The 24,188-nt window shown below is 40.7% G+C and overlaps 1 protein-coding gene and 1 pseudogene across 11 annotated transcripts in view; both read left to right on the top strand.

Annotated features, from left to right (window-relative positions):
* The window catches only part of Dennd2b (DENN domain containing 2B), a 150,729-nt gene that overhangs the window by 635 nt on the left and 125,906 nt on the right, over window positions 1-24,188 (top strand). The window lies entirely within an intron of this gene.
* On the top strand, window positions 2-23,250 carry LOC134483768 (charged multivesicular body protein 1b-like; annotated as a pseudogene).

Genomic DNA, 24,188 nt, shown 5'->3' with positions numbered 1-24,188 from the left:
GCCGCGGTTTCCAGAGTTGGTGGGGACTGCCCTCCTGGGCGATCGTGGCCAGCCCTGCCTTCCGGTCTGGCCCGGGCTACGCAGTGTGGGGTATGAAGCGCAGACCCGTGTGGAATTGTGTAGAACTGCTGGATGCAAGTAGCCTCAGAGACAGAGTTAAACTGCATTTACCTGAGCCCTTGCTGCTTGAGTGCGGCTGTGTGAGGAACACGCGTGTATGCTCAGATACGGCACACGCACAGACTAGCTTCTAACTCAAACAAAGGAAATTAACTTTGTCTTCTATCACTTGGTTCCGTTAAACCGGGTTTGTTGTTCGCTGCCTCCTTATGCTTATACGCTTTCCTGTGTTAACGAAGTGACCTAGCATTGAAGGAGCACACTTCAACATTTGTGTTGCTTTCAAGGTCTGAAAATCGGACTGAACATTTTCTAGTTTTTAAAGGAATATTGCAGTGTTGTGGAAAATTTTGTTTGAACATAGTTTATAATCGTTTAAATATGGGTAAAATAGCTTCTAGCCGAATGAAAGAATTTGCCATAATGCTGTCTCAGACCAGCTCTCTATCTCATTTTCCCCCAGATGTTTCTGCTTTTTCATTTCAGGGTCTGGGGAGTGGTAAAGAAATCATTAGTTCATGTCCGAAATGTTAAGGGCCACAAGGAAAACAGACTATATAATTGCTTTGTTTTGTTTTCTACAAAGGGTCTTTTCAGAAGGAGGATGCCTTAATTTTTTGGGGGGGGGTCTGCAGGGGGGGACAAGGTCTCATGTAGCTCAGGCTGGCCCTAAACTCTTGAGCTTTTTCTGCTATCACCACCCAAATCCTGGGATTACAGGTGTGAAAATAGCGTGTCCTGCTCCTTTGGTGGATTTTTTTCTTCTCAGATGTAAGAGATGTGTAAAGGATCAGAAATAGTGTAAGTTCTAAAAACTTAATCAAAAGGACTGAATTGTCCATGGTCTCTGCATCTCATGCCAAGGCTCAGAGTCTATTAAATGTATAGTCTATTAAATTAAGCAAAAGTTGTCTGGACTCCACTGGTCTGGATGAGAGTCTATAGGAGACTAACAGATTAAGCATTCCTATTAGTTACTAAGTAAACATAACTTTGGAAAGACTGTGCAAAATATGGGGAAGAGATTGATTCATATAAATATTTGGAGAAAGATACATGTTGGAGGTTTTTTGTTTTCCTTAATTGGGCCAAAAAAGAACCCTTTTCTGGCAGTTTCAAGAAAACCTTTATCATCAGTGTATTTTCTATTGGTATGTCTTGCTCCTTACTGTGTACTTTTAGAAAAAAGGATTGACACAAGTAAATATCTAGTTGACTGATTTATAATGTAAGAATTACAGATCATCAAGTAAACAGAGGTTGAGGCAGGAACACTTCCCAGAAGAAAGGCTGTTTGAGTTGGGCCTGGAAGTGTGGTTGTGCAAATGCATGGTGCAGAGTTGATGGTGGGGTTTTCAAGAGAGCAGAGTGGGCCATTTGGATGGGGAGTAGGGATAGAGTCAAATGGTGAGGTGCTCTGAGCTGCTGGATGCCCTCTCATTCTTCACTGTTGCTCTTGCTTTAAGGAGAGAAGGGCAGAGTGATAGGTAGCCTGCTCATGATGGCACAGCAGTCATGGCAGAGCCGGTCTGTATGCCCAGTTTGCTGACTGTGTGTCCACTGCTGCTTCCACAGTGAACAGTGGGAGGTCCAGCTGCAGGGACTGTGGTCAGCTTGAATTCTGGCTCAAGGACTGGAATTTTATCCCACAGACATCATCAAGCTTCTAAAGGTTTTTAAGAAAAGCAATGATGGCCAGACCAGTGTTTTTAGAAGAGTCATGTGACATAGGTGTACAGGAATGTGATGTCATACATACTTTGTAATCAGGAGGATAAAAAGGAAATGTAACCAAGGTGTTTGGGTGTTTTCAGTTTACGCCCCATTGAAAGTAAGTACCCTGCAGGAAGTAGCTAGATAACTGGGAAGGAGCTAGTCTCATTGACCGCAGGGTTGCTGGGAACAAGAAAGGAGCGGAATGTTAGCTGGCAAACACTGAAATGGAATGCGTGTGGAGCAATGCCACTGGTGGTTTGTCCTGCATGTTCTGCCCACATTTTGCAATACTCCAGTGACAGGGTTTTTGACAACTACCCTGAGAGGTAGAATTCAGTGCTGTAATTTAAGAGCCTTTCTTTGCCTTCCTTCTATGTTTCGAGATGCTCTGTCTGTATACATTCTTTTGCTTCTAATTAAAAGTGTTTTATTTTAAAATAAGACAAAAATGAACTGAGATTTTTTTCCAATTTATTTCTCTTTTTTGTAACTGGTGGAACAATAAGAAATCTTTGGAATATTATTGTACTGTATTGTTGGAAGGACTTAGAGATGTGGACAGTCCTTCCTAGCCCTTGATTTTTTTTTTTAAACCAAGGAATTGTGTTTGTATGTACTACTAGGGGACATAATGGGTCCTTGAATCCTACATTTATAACTAGGCTCTTTGATTCTCCACAGATACTGGACACAGGAAGGGCAGCAGTTGCTGGAGCTATCTCATTAGACTTCTGGAGTAGCCTGGGCTAATCCCTCTGTAGACTATAGGGGTTTTCTTCTGAACTTGTTTAGTGTTCTGAAGACTTGGTATGTCAAAGAGTATATTAGATAGTAAGAGGTGGCACAGAAAAGGCAGAAATCCCTGGAACCTATGAGGATGACCCTAGTGGGACTCCCAGTAATGGAGGATACAGAGACTAAACCATCCATCTTCCATAACCAGGCAAGGCTTCTAGTCACACAACCTTTGATGTAGAATCTGTCCACCTGCAAGATATGCTGGGGCAATGGTAGTGTAGAATTTCTGGGAGTGGTCAACTCATGACTGGTCTAAGTTGAAGCCCATGCTCGACACTGCCTAGACGACCAGGAACTGGAGGCTGGTAACCCAGAGACCTAGGGTAGAACCAAGCACACTGGCAAAAAAAGAAAAATTCCTAATGCTGTTCTACTGTACTTAAAGAGGCAGCTAATAGGAGTAGATGCTGACACCTACAGCCAGACATTAGGCCACGAGGAAGCCCAGGTTGGAGGTCTCCATTGGGTCTCTCCCCAAGAACCCCATAGAAGAGGGGAAGGAGGAATTGTGGAACCCAGAGAGGTCTAGCATACTTGGAGAGCACATTAATACATAATTAACTAAGCAGAGCTCATGGGGCTCACAGAGACTATAGCGACAGTCGTGGGGCCTACGTATATTTATGTTTGTTGCTTTGATGGTTTAGGGGGGACTCCTGACAGTGGGAATGGAAGTGTCTCTGACCCTTTACGTGTTCTCTTGAGACCCTTTTCCTCCTAGTGGGTTTCCTTGCCTAGCCTTGTTGTGAGGTCTATGCGTGGTCTTATTATATCTTGTTGTGCCCTTTTTGACAAACAAGGGAGGCCTGCTCTTTTCTTGGGGGTGTTGTGTGGAGAGGGAATCTGGGGGAGAGGGGAAGTGGGAAGTGAGCTGGGAGGACTGGAGGGAAGGGAAGCTCCACTCAGGATGTATTGTATGAGAGAAGAATAAATAAAAATCTAAAAAAAAACCCCATAAAATATTATAATAAAATACATTCTAAATAATAATAAAAGGGGCTGGAGAGATGGTGCAGGGGTTAAGGGCTGCTGTTCCAGAGGTCTTGAGTTCAAGTCCCACATGGTGGCTCACAAACATCTGCAGTGGGATCTGATTTCCTCTTCTGGTGTGTCTGAAGACAGATTACTCATATACATATACGTAAATATTTTTAAAAAATGATTATCCAATAATGAAAACATCATATAAACAAAATTGGATGGATATATAAAGGGAAATATGAAATAAAAACATAAAGGATAAAAAATAATAAAATAAAAAGAATAAAAGAGAAAAGGGGTAATATACAAAATACATGAAAAACTGAAAAAACAGGACCTTAGGAAAACAAATAACCCAATTTTAAAATGGGTACAGATCTAAACAGAATTCTCAAAAGAAGAAATTCAAATGGCTAAGAACACATACAGAAATGTTCACCATCCTTAGTCATCAGGGAAATGCAAAACTACTTTGCGATTTTATCTTATACTCATCAGAATGGCTAAAATAAATAAAGCGAGCGATAGCTAGTGCTGAGGAGGATGTGCAGTAAGGGGAACTGGATATTCAGTTTTTGTTGGTAGGAGTGCAAAATTATACAACCACTGGAAATCAGTGTGGTGGTTCCTCATGTTTATGGTTTCCTGTAAGGCCTTCTGTAGGGCTGTATTTGCAGATAGGTAGTGCTTTAACTTGGTTTTATGGTTTTTCATCTGTTCTGACTGACAGTTTTGCTGAGTATATTAGTCTGGCCTGGGCTGGCATCTGTGGTCTCAGAGTCTGTAAAATGTCTATCTAGTCCTTTCCAACTTTTGGAGTCGCCATTGGGAAGTCAGGTGTTATTCTAATAGGTGTTTATAGGTTACTTGGTCTTTTCCCTTGAAACTTTTAACATCTTTGTTGTTGTTGTTGTTGTTGTTGTTGTTGTTGTTGTTTAGTGTTTGATTATTATGTCCAAGGGGGCCTTTCTTTTCTAGTCCAGTCAATCGGGTGTTCTGTATGCTTCTTGTACTTTGATAGAGGTTTCCTTTATGTTGGGACTTTTTCCCTATGATTTAGTTGAAAATATTTCCTTTGACCTAAATTTCTTCTTCCTCCATGTCTTATTATTGTTATTAGATTTGGTCTTTTCATAGTGTCTCAGATTTCCTGGATTTTTTTTTCCTGAATGTTTTGTGCCAGAAATTTTTTAGATTTAATATTTTTTGACTGATAGATATATCCATTTCTTCTATTGTGTCTTCAGTACCTGAAACTCTCTTTCATCTCTACTATTTTGTGGATGAAGCTTGCCTCTGAGGTTCCTGTTCATTTCTCATTTCCAGATTTCCCTCAGTTTGGGTTTTCTTTATTGATTCTTTATTCACTTTCAGGTAGTGAACTGGTTTATTCATTTCCTCTCACTAATTGTGTTTTCATAGATTTTTAAAGGGATTTATTAATTTCTTCCTTAAAGACCTTTCTCATATTCACAGTCTATCTTAAGGTCCTTTTCTTGTGCTTCAGCTATGTTGGGGCCTGCTGTGGTAGGCTTGTGGGCTCTAGCTGAGACTATTGTCCTGGCTGTTGTTGATGGTGTTTTATGCAGGTGTCTAGGCATCTGGGTATGGCAAGAGGCCCAGACCCCAAGATGAGTTGTGTCTGCATAAGTATTTAAGTATTGGTCTATCATGCCCAGTGTGATGCTTGCTTGCACAGTTAACATTTTTATATTTGGTGAGCATTTGTGAGTTTTATTATTTATTGGAGGAGTGATTTAAATTTTCTGAAAAATAGGACTAGACTGTTCTTTTGATGAAAAACCACTTGCTCTCAGGTGATTTCATAGCCTCCCTGCACAGTGTTAAGGTTTCCAGATTGACAGATTATCTCCTTGTAATTAGCTAGTTTTCTTTTAGTGTTTTTCGTTTTCACTGTTCTCCTGTCCCTCTCCTATGCACAGACGGCCATCACCAATTGTACCACTGTGCTTATCCCTTCTCTGTCACTCTCAGGCTAAACAAGCTGAGTGAACATTCTGATTTTGCCTTTGTGAGTTTCACTTTTTAGACCTGTGATTATGTAATACACATGTGACTTTGTTTTTGTTTCATACAGAAAGTCTACATCAGATGTGTCGATGATTAGGGCTTTCAGTTTGGAAGGAGTCTTTTGGACTAAAACATCCCCTCTCCATCAGCACAAGCAACTGGGGAGCACATGTAAACTCTGGAGATGATCTTTTAAAAAAAATCATAAAGAATTTTGCCCAAGTCTTTTAAAGGCTCATAAAGAATCTAGTTTTTGTAAAATTGGCTGAAAGTAGCAGATTAGCCCAACTAAGGCCTTTCTACAATTGTGGGAATCACTTGTTTAAAGTAGAACCTTGTGCTCCAGAGCAAATGTGATGCGCTTAACCTCATTTAACAGCCCAAGAGCTGAAGCTCTCTCTATGGGCCTCTCCTCATAAAGAGCCATCATGACGTGACTGTGCTGTGGCTGTATCCCTATTAGTTCTCTGCAAACTGCTCTGAGTAGGAAAAGTCCATTTTGGTGGCATTTGTCTGTCTTTTTTGTTAAGTTGAGATCTTGGATGTTAATTTAGCTAAGACAAGTTTGAATCTAAAGACTTGTGAATTCACCTCTACCCCCTTATTCTCCTATTTGGGAAGGTCAAATGGGAGGGAGGCCAACTGGAATAGGGTAAAGGAATCCTGCATGAAGGAGTCATTGTCAGCACAGTCTTGAGAGAGACGCTCTGTTACTGTTGCTCATACAGTTCTTCAGGTCTACCCTGCTTTAACTGTATGCTCTGGGGAAAGCACTGGATATCTAGGCATCTGTTTATTATTTTTTTAAAGATTTCTTTTATTTTTATTTTATGTGCATTGGTGTTTTGCCTGCATGTATGTCTGTGACCCCTGGACGTAGAGTTACAGGCAGGTGTGAGCTGCCATGTGGGTCCTGGGAATTGAACCTGGGCCTTTGAAAGAGCAGCCAATGCTCTTAACTGCTGAGCCATTGCTCCACTTTATTATCGTCTTATTGCTTCGCCTGTGAACTTGCATAGTGTTGGGAGCTTGATGAGAAATGAATGGGCAAAGTTAATAAATGAAGTGGGACCTGACCTAGGGTTTCAGGCCTGTCGTCTCAGGAGGCTAAAGCAGGAGGAGAGCAAGTTCCAGGCTAGCTTGGGAAATGTAGTTGATATTTCAAAATTAAAAAAAATAAAAATGGGAGGAAGCTTTGGTGAGAATTGGAATTGGTGTCCCCAGAAGCCATGTAAATGCCAGGTGGATGTGAAGGCCCCAACTAATTCTTGTGCTAAGAAAGAAAATGGAGATGAGAATTTTGCTCTAGACTAGAAGTATTGTAGAGCTCTGGGTTCATGTGAGGAACCCTATTGCAGTGTATAAGATGGAGAGCAATACACTGCTAACCTCAGCCTCAGGTCTGCATGCATACTCACACATGTGTGCATGTGGACACATATACACACAAGAATGCACACACAGCTATGGAAAACATAAAAGCAAGATGGTAGAGTATTTGCTCAGCGTGTGTAGTGTCTTAGGTCAATACCTAGTACCACACATGGAAAAATTATGTGGGACATAAATATGGTCCTTACTTAAATGCTACTTTTGGTGAAGTCACTTTTCTGGGCTCCTGATAAAGAGGCTAAACATGTAGGCTTGTATTTTCTGGTTACAAACAAGACCAAATTAGTTACTTTTCCTGTTATATACATGTTAGGTTACATTTGCTGTTGCTGGGAACTGCAGTTAGCGGTTATCCTTTCAGGAGAGTATCAACAAATCCTGTCTCTGAAAAATGATACATGGTGCTTGAAGAATGACATCCGAGGTTGTCTTCTGGCTTTTGTGTGCATGCGCATACATGCACACCCTGTACATACACACTCAGACACAGGGAGAGAGAATATTTTTAAGGCTGGTTTGAGTTATGAAGCTACCTTTAAAAAAAAAAACTAAAACTAAAAAAATTCTGTTCTTGTATGGTGGGGAATGGGCATCTAACTCTTTGCTTGAGTAAACACTAGCTTCTGTTCATAGAGACCTAGAGGTGAAGGAAAACCAACTTACAGAGGGGTGGTGCTTTGTATTAGTATGGAAAAGGAGGTATTCTTTGTGATGGTTTTGCTGTTTTTCCCCATCTCTATTTTGACAGGCTACTGCTTTGTGTTGGAATAATGTTTAGATACACAGGGTTTGTACAGAAAGAGACACACAAGTTACGGAAAGGTCTGGGGGTGTGCACAGTGGCAGAGTGTTTACCTACCTTTTCCAGGGTCCTGGGTGTGATTCCCAGCTCTGTAAAAGAAGTGTCATGGGAGATGGAACCTTTTCCCTTTTTTAAGTTCTCTTCCTCCCACCCCAAGAGAGAGATAATTCATGTGTCATGGTGTGAGGATGGAGATCAGAGGATAGTGTGTGGGGGTTGGTTCTCTCTTTACCATGTGAGTCCTGGGGGTTGAACTTAGCTTATCAGGCTTGTCAATAAATTCTTTTACCAGTTGCGTTATCTCGTTGGTCCCTGGACCATGTTCTGGTTCATTTGTTTTTAAGTAATTTAATAATCAGTATGTGATACAAGATGAGTTGCTAAAATAGTATTTTTATTCCATGTTCAGTTTGTTCAGAAAGCAATATCATGTTTACAGTAAAGTTACCTACTTAGTTCCCATGTGTTTGTTACTATTACTGGTCCCCGGAGAGCATAAATATGAAACCCAGTCTTGGTTGAAGCCATATCAAGACCCGGTTTTTGTGAAGCATTATTTTCTGTGGCTTATCATTATGGATCATGTGTGTGTGTGTGTGTGTGTGTGTGTGTGTGTGTGTGTGTGTGTATGCACATGTGTTTGTGGTATAGTGAAAATTAACAAGGACAGATCTGTGGAAGTTCAATTTTAAAAGTAAGTTACAAGTCTTTATTTCCTTATTAAGTTGGACCTCTACTGTGGGAAATGGTTATTAATTGAGTGCAGTGTGAGTCTTCACAGTAGCTGGCTGAAGACATTGTGATCCTGTGCATTGGTGGAAGAGCCCTTCAAGGCAATTTTCTTAGTGTATATTTGGGTTATATCTGCTTTCCCCACCTCCTTTCTCCTGGTCCCCTCCCCCCATTAAAAATAGATTTATTTTGCTGGGTATGGTGGTGCATGCCTTTAATGCCAACACTCAGGAGACAGAGGCAGGCAAATCTCTGACCGTTCGAGGTCAGCCTGATTGACAAACAGGTTCTAGGGCAAATAGGGCTGTTGCACAGAGAAATCCGGTCTCAAAAAATCATTATTGTTGTTTATGTATACATGTGTGTCTATATGTGGGTATGTGCATGTGAATGCAGGTGCCTATGAAGGTCAGAGGCATCAGACGCTCCTGAAGCTCAAATTACAGGGAGATGTAAGTCACCCAGTGAGAGTGCTGGGAACTGAACTCAGGTTCCTCTGCTTGTCTTAGTTAGACACATGACCAAGACAACTCTTGTAAGGACAAGATTTAATTGGGACTTGTTTACAGGTTCAGAGGTTTGGTCTATTATTATCAAGGTGGAATCATGGCAGCATCCAGGAGGAGCTAAGAGTTCTGTATTTTCATCTGAAGGCCGCTAGGAGAATACTGGCTTTCAGGCAGCTAGGATGAGGGTCTTAAAGCCCGCCTAGTACAACAAGGACACACCTCCAAATAGTGCTACTCCCTGGGTTGAGCATATTCAAACCACCACAGTACTCTTTTTTTTTTTTTTTTAAGATTTATTTATTTTATGAATGTGAGTACACTGTAGCTGCCCTCAGACACACCAGAAGAGGGCATCTGATCCCATTACAGATGGTTGTGAGCCACCATGTGGTTGCTGGGAATTGAACTCAGGACCTCTGGAAGAACAGTCAGTGCTCTTAACCGCTGAGCCATCTCTCTAGTGCGCCCCCCCCACCCCGTGCTCTTAACTGCTCAGCTGCTGAACTATTTCTCCTGTTGTTGTCCCTTTTAGAATATTGTATATATTGTCTTAGATACTTTCTGTTGTTTGATTTTTTATTAAATTGAATATGTGTGTCACGAGTGTGAGGCAGGCATGCATGTGTGCCGTCGTGCACCCATGGTGGTCAGAAGACTGACAACTTTAAGAATTGTTCTCTCCTTCCAGCATGGGGGACACGGGGATAGAGCGCAGATCTTCTGACCTGTCAGCAAGTGCCGACCCACTGAGTCATCTTGCCAGCCTCTGGATTAAGATTCTTTTAAGGCCATGGGAACTTGGAGCTGTTGAGTTGACTGTGACCTGTTGTTGGGTACAGGAGGGGTTTTGTGCAGTTTTTGTTTGTTTATTTGGTTTGGTTTTGGGGGCAGTGTTTCTCTTATATAGCCCTGGCTGTCCTGGAGCTCACTTGGTATAGGGGGTTTTTGTACCTAGAAGAGAGTACAGGCATCAGAAGCTTGTTGGAAAGTTGTATGGCAAGGGGTTATGTCTGCCAGGATGGGACTGGTGTTGATGATAGGGTTGAGGATATAACTTAGGACATATTATTATTATTCCTTTGAGAGGAAGATGGTGGGGTTGGGGATTTGGCTCAGTGGTAGAGCGCTTGCCTAGCATGCGCAAGGCCCTGGGTTCGGTCCCCAGCTCCGAAAAAAAAAAAAAAGAAAAAAGAAAAAAGAAAAAAAAAAAGAAAGAGAGGAAGATGGTTATTATTCTTTTTCCTTAAGAAAGCACAATGAGAAGGGTGGACCAGGAGGGGAATAAAATCTGGAAAAAAAGAAAAAGAAAAAAAGAAAGCACAACGAGGGCTGGGGAGATGGCTCACTGGTTAACAGCACAGACTGCTTGTGCAGGGGACTAGAGTTAGGTCCCTAGCACCCACAACTGACGCAACTCCAGCTTCAGGGGATCCAAGGCCCTCTTTGTCTCCACTGGTACCTGCATTCATAGCACATTTACACATAGTTTAGAAGATTTTAAAAATAAAGCATTACGGTGATTTCTTTTAAAATTTCAAGATGTTATCTATGAATGAATATTTTTAGATACTGGAACACATGACTATGTCAAGTAAAGTTGTATATATGGAAGCAAATTTTAAAGAACAAACAGTAACCTAAATATCTTATTGTTACACTATGATCAAACTACCACAAATTGACACAGAATAAAAGCAGGTGACAGTTCAGGTTTCCTAACTTGGTAGGGTGTCCCTTTTATACACAATAGATGGGACTCAACACATTCATATTTCTGCAAACCTTAGGAGTCCAAACCCATATTCTAGTAACATTTCTAGAACTCCCACTCACCACCATTCAAAAACAATCAAAACAACAATAACCACAACAAAGCCCCTTAGGATGAACAGGCTCTAGCAAGTCTTGTTCCTTGTGGGGACATTTGGAAGGGTGGGGATGTCCTAGGGCCCAGTCTTAAACATCTTCCTCTTTGGTGGTTCTGTGGCTGTCTGAGTGTGCCCATGTCCATTCCAGGAGGCAATTTTGGGTGTCATTTCCCAGACTCCATTCACTATTATTTTGGAGACATGATCTCTAACTGACCTAGAGTTCATCTAGTAGGCTAGTCTAGCTTCCTAGCGAGCCCCCAGGATTTACCTGTCTGTATCCCAGTGTTAGGATTATAAACACATACTTGGTTTTTTGTTTTGTTTAATGTAGATTTCAGAGATCAAATTCATGCCTTCGTGTTTGTAAGGCAAGCACTTCATTAGCTATCTTCCCATCCTTGGCTTTTTATTCTGTTTTGTTTGTTTGTTTTAGAGAAAGTCTTTTTTATACAATCCTGACAATCCTGACTGGCATGGACTACATAGACAAGACTAGCTTTGAGTGGACAGTATCCTCCTGCTTGTGCCTACTGTGTGCTGAGAATGTAAGCCTAGTATAGTCTCATGGCTTCAAAGTGCTAGGACTTGTGGAGTATTTATTCTGATAGGTTCTGTCATAAACACTGTGCACTGACTGAACCGTCCAGATAGCCTTTCAGCATATGTACTGTGAGCATCTCTTCAAGTGAGCATCCTCACTTGAAGGTGGAGAAACTGAGGTACAAGGAAATGAACATGAGATCACTCAGCTCAGGAGCTGGAGAACCATGATATGAGGGTTCCTGAATGTTCCACTCTGACTGGTTCTGTGGAGCCTTTTCTCTAGGCTTGGCTCCTGTCTTCTTCTTGTCCCTTTACTGACTCTTTTCCCAGTAGCAACCAGAGCATTATAATGGAAGCCTTACGGGATCTTTATACTTAGGAATGGAATTAAGATTTACTACTGGTCCTCGTGTGTTCTAACCCTACCCTCTACCTGTTCTCTACTTTCCTTCCATCTCTGAGCTTTTGCCCATTACCTGGGATGCTCTTCTTCTCAGATATTTTTAGTTTGTACCCTCAGTTCATTCAGGCGTGGGCTTGAGTACACAACATCAAGAGGCTTGTCTAGTCAGACTGGTAAAACTCCCTGGAGTCACACTTTATGCTTCTGTTTTTTTGTTTCAGTTTTGGTTTTTGTTGATTGTTGTTTGTTTGTTTGTTTTAAGACTTTATTTCTGGATTCTTAGGAGTGTTCCTTCCCCTTATCTATACAATCTATCTTTATGGCAGTACATTACTGCCTTTTTTTGATGTGTGTTTGTGCTTGTTCTTGTAGAGACCAGAGCTCAACGTCAGTGTCACTGTCTATTTTTGGTTTGTTTATTTTTTCCGAGACAGGGTTTCTTTGTGTAGCCCTGGCTGTCTTGGAACTTGGTCCTGTGTAGAATCAATATGGTTGACTTTTCCCTCCCATTACTTTTGCATTTGATCTTTGTTTGCTGACATCTTTACCTCTTAAGTTCATGCTTCTGCTCCAGGCAGAATGGAGCCCTTCTCGGCTTGCTAGGCAAGTGCTCTACCACTGAGCTAAGTCCCCAACCCCTAGCTGGTTATATGTTATACATCCTTTTCCTTCATTCACTGCTTTCTTGATGGTGAGTGACTTATGCCTCAAAGATGTGGCATAGCCTCTATAACTAGTTGGTTGAATTAAAAAGATTTATTTTGTGTATGTGAATGTTTTACTTGCATGTGCACCATGTGTATGTCTGGTGGCTGGGGGAGGCCAAAGGAAGGCATTGGATCCCTTGGACTTGGAGTTACAGATGGTTGGGAGCTGTCAAGTGGCTGCTGCGAAAGGAACCCAGGTCCTTTTCAAGAGCTCTTAACTTCTGATAGATCTCTCCAGCCTCTAGTTGGTTGAATTTTACATAAGTAGTTCATTCTTCCTAGAAAAATTAGAAGATTAAGACTGAAAACAAAAACCTAATCCACTTGCAACATCAACATACAGAGATAATCATTGCTTACACATTTACTGAAATAAATAGGCATCCACAATGCTAAATGCTAAATGTTTGCCTGCTTTATTTAATCTCCTTATGCATGCTTTAGAAACTGCGTGTCCATCCTTTAGCACACATACTGCTGTGGAGATACTGTCGTGGCTAGCGACACAGACCAGTGGTTGAGTACTTGTTTGGAAACACTTGGAATCACATCCTTATGCCTTTGTATTTTAATGCTCTTTCTCATGTATTTGGGGAGTGGGTTACATTTCTAGGAAGAAAGTGAATAGATAGAAAAGATGGATATTTTTAGAGTTCTTTGTATGCTGTGCTTGGTCTCTGAAAGTCTTTTACTATTGATGTGCCCTTCTGCTAGGTTAGGTGAGAATGCTCACTTGTTTTTATCTCTCTTTACCAAACTGAAAATGATACACATCAAAAATATTTGTTGATGATATAAATGATGCTTCATTGTTTTAATTTGAATTTCTTTGATTTTTTTTCTGTGATAGACTATTAGAATATTCTGTTACATGTTTAATGGTCATTTAATTTCTACAGCATTTCTTTGTTTTTAATTGTGGTGTGTATGAGATGTGTGTGTGTGTGTGTGTGTGTGTGTGTGTGTGTGCCCTCAAATTATATGTGCCACATGTGTATTGGTGTTTTCAGAGACCACAAGAAGATATTAGATCTCCTGGAGCTGGCAGTATACGTGAAGTAACGAAAAGGAATTTTACCTCCCTGGGCCAACCCCACAGAAGCCGCACGACCTTGTCCAACATGGAGAAACATCTGTTCAATCTGAAATTCACCACCAAGGCACTGAACAGGAGTGCCAAAAAATGTGACAAGGAGGAAAAGGCCGAAAAGGCCGAAAAGGCCAAAAAGGCCAAAATTAAAAAGGCCATTCAGAAGGGCAACATGAAAGTTGCCAGGATACATGCTGAAAATTCCATCCGCCAGAAGAATCAAGTGGTGAACTTCTTGAGAATGAGTGCACGAGTGGGTGCAGTGGCTGCCAGAGTCCAGACTGCAGTGAAAATGGTTAAAGTGACCAAATCCATGGCTGATGTGGTTAAGTCAGTGGACGCGATGTTGAAAACTGTGAATCTGGAAAAGATCTCTGCTTTGATGGACAAATTCCAACACCAGTTTGAGACCCTGGACGTCCAGACACAGCAAATGGAAGACACCATGAGCAGCATGACGACGCTAACCACTCCCCAGAACCAAGTGGATGTGCCCTCCAGGAAATGGCAGATGAGGTAGACCTCGATCTCAATGTAGAGCTGACTCAGGGCCAGGCCCGTTCCATGGGAACAAGCATGGCTTCCGTTGAGCAAGATGAACTGCCCCAGAGACTGGCCCTCCTTTGGGATCAAGTGTGATGGCCGAACCAGTCCGAGATTTCCTTTTGACATGCTCCCTGTATTTTAGAGAGATGTCATAGAATTGTGCCAGAATGCCGAACAGTCTTCTAAGAACTACAGCCCTCTCCAGAGAATGCTAAGAAATTCCAATAATTTTTCTTAAATGCTTTAATCTCACTTTTAGCCCACCACCCACCAGAGATAGTAGAAAAGAAAGGTTATTAGGATACAGGGGAAGTGAACCTGTTTAGAAATTGTTCTTCGGAGCAGATCTCATCTGAGCTGTCAGGAAATCAGCAGTTCAGTTCACAGAAGTCAGCAGAGGCAACTCGATCAACTTGCACATACTTCAGTGAATATACCAGCAATCAAGTTCAGTAGTGTTGGAATAGCAAGCACGAATCAGCAATGGTAGCATGACTTAGCCTAATCTGCAGGACTCAGCAGGAGGGATTAGAACCAGCAGGGAGACCAAGAGAAGTTCTTGGCCTATGCCTCTCTCTGAGGAAACCAGAAAAGATGGCAAAACTAAGAAGCATTGCCACGCTAGCTGTGCAAGCAAGCCCTCCTTCACTGTTTGTTGAGCCTTATTTATACTCCCTCCAGACATCACCCATCATCCACCAGTCTTGTCTTAGCACATAAGTCTATATCAGCTGACCACTTTGCCACTAGGCCCAAGTCTGTGGAAACAAGAAGTCTCAAGAACCTCACTGAAATGTTTTGGTTCCTTTCTTTCTGTGGAGTCATGACAAATGGAGCTGAACAACACAATGCAAGGCGAACCAATACATGAGTGTAGTTCGCCAAGAATCCTTCACGGCCTTGTGCATCCTTTCACATACTCGCTTCAGCAAAATATCCTTTCACCTGTGTCTGCTTCAGGAAAACACTCCTTCATGTGTTTGCCCTAGTAAAATACCATCCAACACAACTTACTTTCCAAAGAAACCAGATGTTTCCACTGCATAACCCCTTTTCTGTTTAAGAGTTGTCCTTTTCTCTAACATTAACAATCTATACACAATAGATGTTTTCAATAAATGGCTTATGTACAATATAGTCAAAAAAAGTCTAACAAAACAACCTTAAATTTCTATCAATATACAATAATTAAAAACCTCAAAGTTCTATTAAAATTTCTATTAATGTACAATAGTTCAAACAAAATGACTTTAAATTTCTATCAATTTACAACAATTACACAAAACCCCTTAAATTTCTATCAGTAAGAAAATAATTAAACAAAAAACCCTAGGGGTTAGGGATTTAGCTCAGTGGTAGAGCGCTTGCCTAGCATGCGCAAGGCCCTGGGTTTGGTCCCCAGCTCTGGAAAAAAACAAAAAACAAAAAACCCTAAATTTCTATCAATACAGAATAATTAAAACTTCAAATTTCCATTAATATACAATAATGAAAACAAAAGGACTTTAAATTTCTATCGGTATACAATAATTAAGCAAAACAACCTTCCACCCTAGATGATAACAACAATAACACATGAAGTAACCGAAACTATTCACCCCATCTTCAGGGATTGGGACAATGGTCTTCTTTTCCTGGCTGAACTGGGGTGAAAAGTCCTCTATGGGCCCCAAGTGAGGGAAATGGTTAGTCTGAAATAAGCTAGCTGTAGCATTTATTGCCTAGTCTCTGTATTTGTCCATCTCTATTGTCTGTTTAGTCTATGTATTGTCCAGTTCCTGTGTTTATCCAGTCTCCGTGTGAGCGATCCTTTGGGCTAGCCCTTTTGAAGTTGATTTGCATGCGTATTTTGGAGAAATCAGTAATTGAGACAATCAGTGAATCCCCTGGGCTATCTGGTTTGTAAAGACATTCATGTCTCAGCTGATAAGAGGTTTTCGATGGTCTGATCTAATCTTTGTAAGTTTTGTTGGTAACCATATATTTTTGTTCCCATGTCCCCATCTTAAAACCATTGCAGGTTTCCATTCTAATGTCAATACCTCCTTATAGTATATTGATTGACCTAGGTCCTCAGTTTTTTCAATAACCCAGTGTCTCTCAGCTACTGTTGTTCCTTTTTCACCAACATTAAGAAAATTTAGAGTTAACAAAGCATAATTTACTCTTTCCCTGGGGTTTTTTTACTCCCCTTTTCTGTTTAAACATCTCTTTTCAGGTACAATTGGATCTTTCTATAACTGCTTGTCCTGTGGGATTGCGTGGTATACCAATGACATGCATTATAGAATAATATGCAAAGAATTGCTTCATCTTATTAGATACATATATGGGAACATTGTCAGTTTTAATTTGTGCAGGTATCCCCACAATTACCATTATTCCAGTAAATATGTAATTACGTAATCAGCCTTTTCAGAACTTAAAGCAGTTGCCCATTGAAACCCTGAGTATGTGTCAATGGTATGGTGTATAAACTTTTGTTTTCCAAATTCTGCAAAATGGAAAACGTCCATCTGCCAGATGCATTTCTTTTGGTACCCCTAGGATTACTACCAGCAGGTAATGGGGTTTGGTTGTACAGTTTGATTGATTTGAACACATAGACTTTTTTTATTCTTTCTTTGGCTTGTTGCCAAGTGATAGAAAATGTTTTCTTTAAACCTTTCCCATTAGCATGATGTTTCTTATGAAATTTGAGGCTTGTAACACATTTCTTATTAGTGATTGGTCAATTTTTCTCATTTCCTTGAGCTAATGGACCTGCCAAACCTGTATGATACTGAAAATGAGTAATATATAATGTATAATTTCCACTTCTGATGGCCTGTTGTAATTGTATAAATACCAAAGTTAATTCTGAACTATCAGGTACAAATTCAGCAGTCTATATGCAAAATGACTCTTTCTGCATATAAAGAATCAGTAATTATGTTATGAGAATCAGGATAATTAATATAACCATCATGATTGCATACAATTTTGATTTCTGAACCAATGCATATGGACTTTTGACCACCTTGCTTATTTTGTCTGACTTTTAACCTGCCATCCCCATCTTGTTTGCATCAGTATAAAATTACTATATGTGGAAGAATCCAATTAGTTCTTTTATTATAAACTGTATTTGGATATCTGTTATTAATTTTACTACAAGTTACTACAAGCTTTTTACCAATCCTCATTAATCACCCATGATGACATAATCTCAGCATTTGTAAGAGGTACCATTTCTACCTTTTATAACTAATTCAGATATCTTCTCTGTATGTGTCTTTAATTTTTTGCTTTTTTATGAGCTAAGGAAATCCACCCTGTAATGTTATCTTCCTTTACATAGTGAGCCCAATAGGAGAATGAGTTGAAGGCAAAATACAATTAAGTTTAGGATTAATGAGATCCATATATGCTTCTTGCTGCCTTTGTTCTACAATAGTTTAACTCTTTTTCTACTTCAGCTGTTAGACATCCTCGACTGTTTAAATGAATCTCCTTGTAATGTTTGAACCAAATTACTTAGCTCATGTGTACTTAGTTCAATTATAGACCTCAATAGTGTGGTATTTATGAACAACAATTTCATCAGATTCATGATCATCAAAAGTTACAAAAGCAATCTCACTGTGGTGGCACATGCTTTTAATCCTAGTACCAGGGAGGCAGATGTAGGCAGATATCTGAGTTTGAGGCTAATCTGGTCTACAGAGCAAGTTCCAGGATAGCTGGAGCTATACAGAGAAATTCTATCTTGAAAAACAAAACAAAACAAATTATAAAAGCAAAAGCTCCTTTTCCTCCCACTCTATCTTCTATAATTTAAGTTGTTCCAATCTTGCCATATGTTTAAAATAATCTTTCATTATATTCCTTTGTTTCTTCTTTTATACCATTAGCAAACATTTTCTTCAATGATGGGTTTCACAGAATCATCTCTAGTAATTGCTCTCTTTGATTCCACACATGGCCATCAACCTCCTAAGGTCAGGCACACATTGCAGCATGCGCTTTATCAGTGTGAGTATAAGTCACAAAGACCAGGTACATGCCTTTAATTCTAGCATTTGGGAGGCAGAGGCAGGCAGATCTCTGAGAGACCTGTTTCATAGGCAGACAGAAACGTAAAGCACTAAACTATGGCTTTGGAATGTTTTATTTAGGGGTCTCTCATTGCCACACAATCTGTAAGTGTGCTCATTTCTTAAAACGTTCCTTTAAATTATCACCTATAGTTTCAAAGCTCAGACCACCAACAAACAGCTTTCTCACCTTCTGTGGTTTCTTTGAATCTTGCCCTCCTCCCCCAGCTGTGATGACTTTGGCAGGAGTCAATTTGGGAGCTGCTGGTCACAAGTTTACCTTCATGTAGAGACTAGGCTTTTTTCTCCCAACTCCAGTTCAATTTGGAATCATCAGTAAGAGTGGGAAATCCTATTTCTTCACTTCAAAGCCCTCCACCTCGGTCTCTGTCTGTCTTTCTCTGTTGGTCCCTGTCTCTCTCTCTTTCCTACATCCCACTCTTTGGATACAGGGTCTCTTATGTAGTCTTACGTATCCTGGAGCTCACCACACACACCAAGCCAAACAAGCTGCAGCTGTCCTCCTGCACATTGTGATTAGAGGCTGGGCTTCTGTACCCAGCTAAAATCAAAACTCTCTTAATATAACTTTCACTATATTTTAATGTGTTTATGCCAGAAGTGTGATACAGGGTGTACTTGGTGAAAATCAGAGGACAACTTGAGGGAGCAGTTCTTCCCCTCTTCCCTGTGGGTCTCAGGAACTGAACTGAGGTGGCCAGCTTGGTGACAGACATCTTCATCCATTGGGCCATCTTAATGACCCGCAAAGACATTTCATTTACTCTAGGAGTATGTATCCCTTATTAAACGATCTGTAGTAAAAATAATTCCTCTTGAGTTTTATATACAAATGTAGCCTATACATACACCTGCAGAGCTTGAATAAATTTGGATTGGGAATATTGGAACATGCACATATATATCATAATATCATATATCATCATAATGTTGCCGTGTAGTGGTTTGTGGTTATTATTGTTTTTCAGGTATCTCTTAAGTCTTTTGTATTCAAATCAAATCCTTTTATTATTTCTAGACAGCTTTCATTTCTTAAACTTTTTTAATTATAGATTTGAGGCCACTTGTCCAAAGACACCTTTTGTCTGCAGGGCAGTTCACAGACCCACATTTCTTTTCTTGTTTGTCATCCTGTGCATCATTCCTTTAATCTGTTTTTTTTTTTTTCACTGAAAATTTTTCTCTGTAGCCGTAACGTTCCTGACTACCTCATCTATACATCTGCTCATTGATTGTCTATGGACCTAATGTTTTTACCATTTCCATATCTGTTTCATGTCCTTCAGACTTGATAATCAGCCATTCTGTGAATTGACAGTATTTATCACTTCTTTGGGGGGTGGGAGTGAGGAAGGCACTCTTTTAGAGATTAACTTGGCATTTTACTTGTACAATAAACATGTTTTGTTTTTCTCTAACTTCTTATATATGTATCTTTTTGGCATTTATTCATCTAATTTAACCATTTGATCTTCTTTCATAGTTGAAGACTTTTATTTGTACTGTATTGAGATATTTTACTAGGCTCACTATATCTAAAAAATAGTTATTTTTATTTTACATGTGTGAGTGTTTTACTTTCATGTGTGAAAGTAGAGTTGATGCCTAATGCCCTCGGAGGCCAAAAGAAAGTGCTAGATCTCTTGGAACTGAAGTTTTGGATAGTCATAAGCTGCTACCATATAGGGATGGAGTGTAATTCATGTCCGCTACCAGAGCAAAGGCCCTTAGCTGCTAACTGCAGAGCCAGCTCTCCAGTCAGTCGCTCAGGCTCAGGATAAGGAGTTAAGGAGTTATGGTGCTCTTAATATTCTTACAGTATTGTAGGCAGGAGGCCCCATTGCCTCGTTGTGATGGTGAGTCTAATTAGTAGACTTCTAATTACAATAAATGTTCTCCGTATTTGGGGAAATAACTGTGTAAGGGAAATAAAATCCTGAATTATATTTTGTTTTTGTTAAGTTTAGCTGGAGTGAGGGGAAGGAGGGCTGGGGAAGTGACTCAAGTAAGAATGCTTACTATATAATCATGAGGAACTGAGTTCAAATATTTGGTTGATACCCATGTAAAAAGCCAAGTGTGACTATGTTAACCTGCGTATTACCTCAGCATTGTGGGTGGCAGGAAAAGAACAATTACTGGTGTTTACTGTTTACCATCTTGGTTCTGGGCTCAGTGCATGTGGGCCCTCATTCTGCTTTGCCGCTGGAGTGTGTGAACACTGCTGGGGCAGATGAAATGGGAGTCACAAGGCTGTAAATATGGTGCTGCTGGGAAGCTCAAGGAGTGGAAAAGGAGGAGGGGCCTGTGGGGGAGGAGGGGGGTGTTGGAGGGTAACTCCTCTTAGCTCAGGAGTGTCTGTGTCCAGAGGGCAGAGGGGCCTTCTGTGGGAAACTTAGGTCATGCAGTTCTGTATGATGAAGGTTTCTTGATGAGAGCGTTGATATTAAATCCCGTTTGTAAGAAGGAATGTCCAGGAAGGGAAGCTTATTGTCTAAACCCTCGGGCAGGCCCATCTAGAGATCTCATTAGCACCGAGAACCCTGTGCTCTGTGTTACATGACTAGTGGTCAGGATCCTCATGTTGTGGTCACGTGCTCCAGGACAGGCACCGGGTTGGGAGTAGATGAAACACCTACCATTCTCAGATATAAGAATTTACCAGGGTTTCAGAATCCTCTCAACCTTCCCAGTTTTTGTGACACGGCTCCATTTGCCCCACAAGTGAGAGACCCTGTCTCAAAAGACTAAGGGTGGGGTTGGGGATTTAGTTCAGTGGTAGAGCGCTTGAGCGCAAGGCCCTGGGTTCGGTCCCCAGCTCTGGAAAAAAAAAAAAAAGAAAAAAAAAAAAAGGAAAAAAGACTAAGGGGGACAATGATAAAGCAGAACACCTAGCATCCTCCTCTGGCTTCCACATGTAAGCAAGGGTGCAATCCCCCATATATACATATACCCCCACCACATACATATGCACATACAAACAAGTACACATACAATACGTTCACACGCACTCTCTCATACATGCCCAAATAAGTACATGCATACAAGTGTTTATGTGCATACATGTACACCCACACCCACACCCCATTAGCATGAAAGAAAAGCCCTCCTTCACTGATTTCTTCCAGGCTGCCGCTTGCTTCTAAGGGCCACAGTATTTGGCTTTGTCTCTGCAGAGCTGGCTGGCTCAGGCCGCATACAACCTTCATGTAGAATAGCATTTAGGAAATTGTCTTGGCAATCTAAAGAATGCTCAGCAAAAGTGAAACTCCAAGGACTCTGAAGGCCCACAGAGACTTGGACATGAGCCTTACAATGTGTAAAAGAGGTGGGCTTTTAGGAGGAGACAGCAGTGCACTAGGACTGTAAGCTCGTGCGTGTCCTGCACAGTAAGTGTACTAAGACCAATTTTGTGTGACAGGAGACATGGAGGACGTAGACCCTGCTTCCGTGCCTACAGTAAAGAGCTGTAGATAAAAACAAAGTGGGTAGATTCATGAGGCGTATTGAAGAGCTCATGCTGTGTACACAGTGGAGACAATTATGAGGGCTATAGAAGAACTGCCTGGAAATATAAAGGTGGAGGAGGGCTCTATAGAGTACAAGGGAGTTGATCTTCACCTTTGGAGGTCAGTTTTTGGAGGACTGACAGAATTTGACTTGGTGAGAGAAAGGAAAAGGTGAAGAAAATCCTGAGGTACAAAGTGGGGAATATTTATAAGCAGGCATTCGTTACCATATGTAGATTCCACCTCACTTTCAACAATGATGACTCAAGGAGTGGTGCTCCAGAGCCCAGGGGGCCTTCAGTTAGCTATTGTTTGCCGAACCCAAGAACATGGCCTAGTGCTTTGTCTTCATCCAAGGAGAGACATGGCCTCCATTACAGCACATTGTGGAGCCCTCCCCACCAACTTCACTAACCAGAGCCAATAACTAAGGCCATCCATACTATGCTCAGTTCTTAGTGTTTGGTCCTTGCACTTGCCAGCTCAGCTGAGGAACCACCCAGCCTTCATCTCTCTAGATCTAGGCTTCTAGGTTGGAAATTCATAAATGTTAATGGAGGCCCAGCAGTGCACTTTGGGTCTTGTTGTCCATATGACCTATGATATCTCTTGGTCTCTGTTCCTCTGTTGGCCGTGATCTCCTGTGCTGGAGTCCAGAAACCATCTCATTTGGAGGCAAGGGGTGGGGCATGATTTATGAGGGTTGGCGTATTAATATTAGGTATAATAAGAATCAAGGTTGGGGGGTTGGGGATTTAGCTCAGTGGTAGAGCGCTTGCCTAGGAAGCGCAAGGCCCTGGGTGGGTTCGGTCCCCAGTTCCGAAAAAAAAGAACCAAAAAAAAAAAAAAAAAAAAAAAGAATCAAGGTTGGAAGTACAAACTGTGGGTTATAACTTTGGAGGGAATTGATTTTGTTCTCAAGGAGAATCATAGTGTTTTTTTGTTTGGGGATGCCAGATATATTTTTAATATTTAATATGATTTTTGTTGGAGCATTTGTTTTCATTCTCTCTGCTAGGATATTAAAATAATTAACCATGTTTAAACAAGTCAGTATTTTTAGCTTTTTTAATGCTGCTATTTTGGTGGGAGAAGGTATTTGGTCCTAAGAGGGAGGGAAAGCAGAGATGGCTGAGCACCTGCTGCTCTTCAGAGGACTCGGCTTTGGTTCATAGCACCCAGTCAGGCAGGTCACTGCCAGCTTCAGGGATTGGATGCCGCCATCCCCTACCCCCGTGTGACATTCATACACACACACACACACACACACACACACACACACACACACACACACACACACACACACAGACACACACACAGACACACACACACAGAGACACACACACACACACAGACAGACACACACACACACACACACACACACACACACACACACACACACACTACATAATAACAAATCTTAAAAGAGAGAGATTGAGAAACTTATCCAAAATAGACTAATGGTTTTCAAACTGGAGAAAATTTTCGAGATCCTTGATTTCCTGTGTCTTCTTTCCAAAAGTCAATCTGTCTGAGAATGCAGTTGGATCCACAGTGTTCCTTTCTCCCGCTACTCACTCTTCTTCTGCACTCACTCTTCTGCTTTAAGAGAAGAAGCCATAGCTATCTCTTACCTTGTGTCACTGTTTGCCTAGTATATGAAAGCCTTTGGGCTAGTAAGCAAAGGCACAGTCACAAACAGTGACTGGTAAAACCCCCTTCTCTCCCCGCCTCCTTTCCTAACCTCCTTCCTTCCTGTCTTTGATACAGGAACAAATATGGATGGATGACCTAAAACTCAGAGATCTGCCTGCCTGTGCCTCTGCTTCTGTCTTTCAAGTCCTGAGATTAAAGGTGTATATCATTATAAATGGTTTATAATTCATGCTTTCAACAAAATTTTGAGTTGTCAGCTTGTAGATAATAAAAAATAGTTGTTGATGATCAACCATGTGTAGTTTTGGTGTAACTTTGAGTACAATGACAGATATCAGTAGGACAGATTTCTATCATTACTGTCTGGTTACCTAGGTAAACAGGATTTCTTGGCACTTGTACCTAACTATGAAAGATAATGAACTTCAAATAGAAATTTACCTTTTTTTGCTTAGTAGTACTAAGTTATAATGTAATTATGTTTTTTTACCAGCTGCATATTAATAAGGGAAAAGAAAATTTAATCCAGATGAAATAATAAAATAATATTTAACACACACAGTTTATACTTAAGAATTTAAATATACATTGTCATATATAATATATAAATATATTTTATACATAAATTGGCATATGTATATATTATATATTTATAAGTTATTCTTTGTAGTTTTATTGGTTGATC

Source organism: Rattus norvegicus, chromosome 1, assembly GCF_036323735.1.
Source record: "Rattus norvegicus strain BN/NHsdMcwi chromosome 1, GRCr8, whole genome shotgun sequence".
Classification (NCBI taxonomy): Eukaryota; Metazoa; Chordata; class Mammalia; order Rodentia; family Muridae; genus Rattus; species Rattus norvegicus.
The sequence above is the reverse complement of the archived record's forward strand: the minus strand, read 5'-3'. Positions and strand labels throughout refer to the sequence as shown.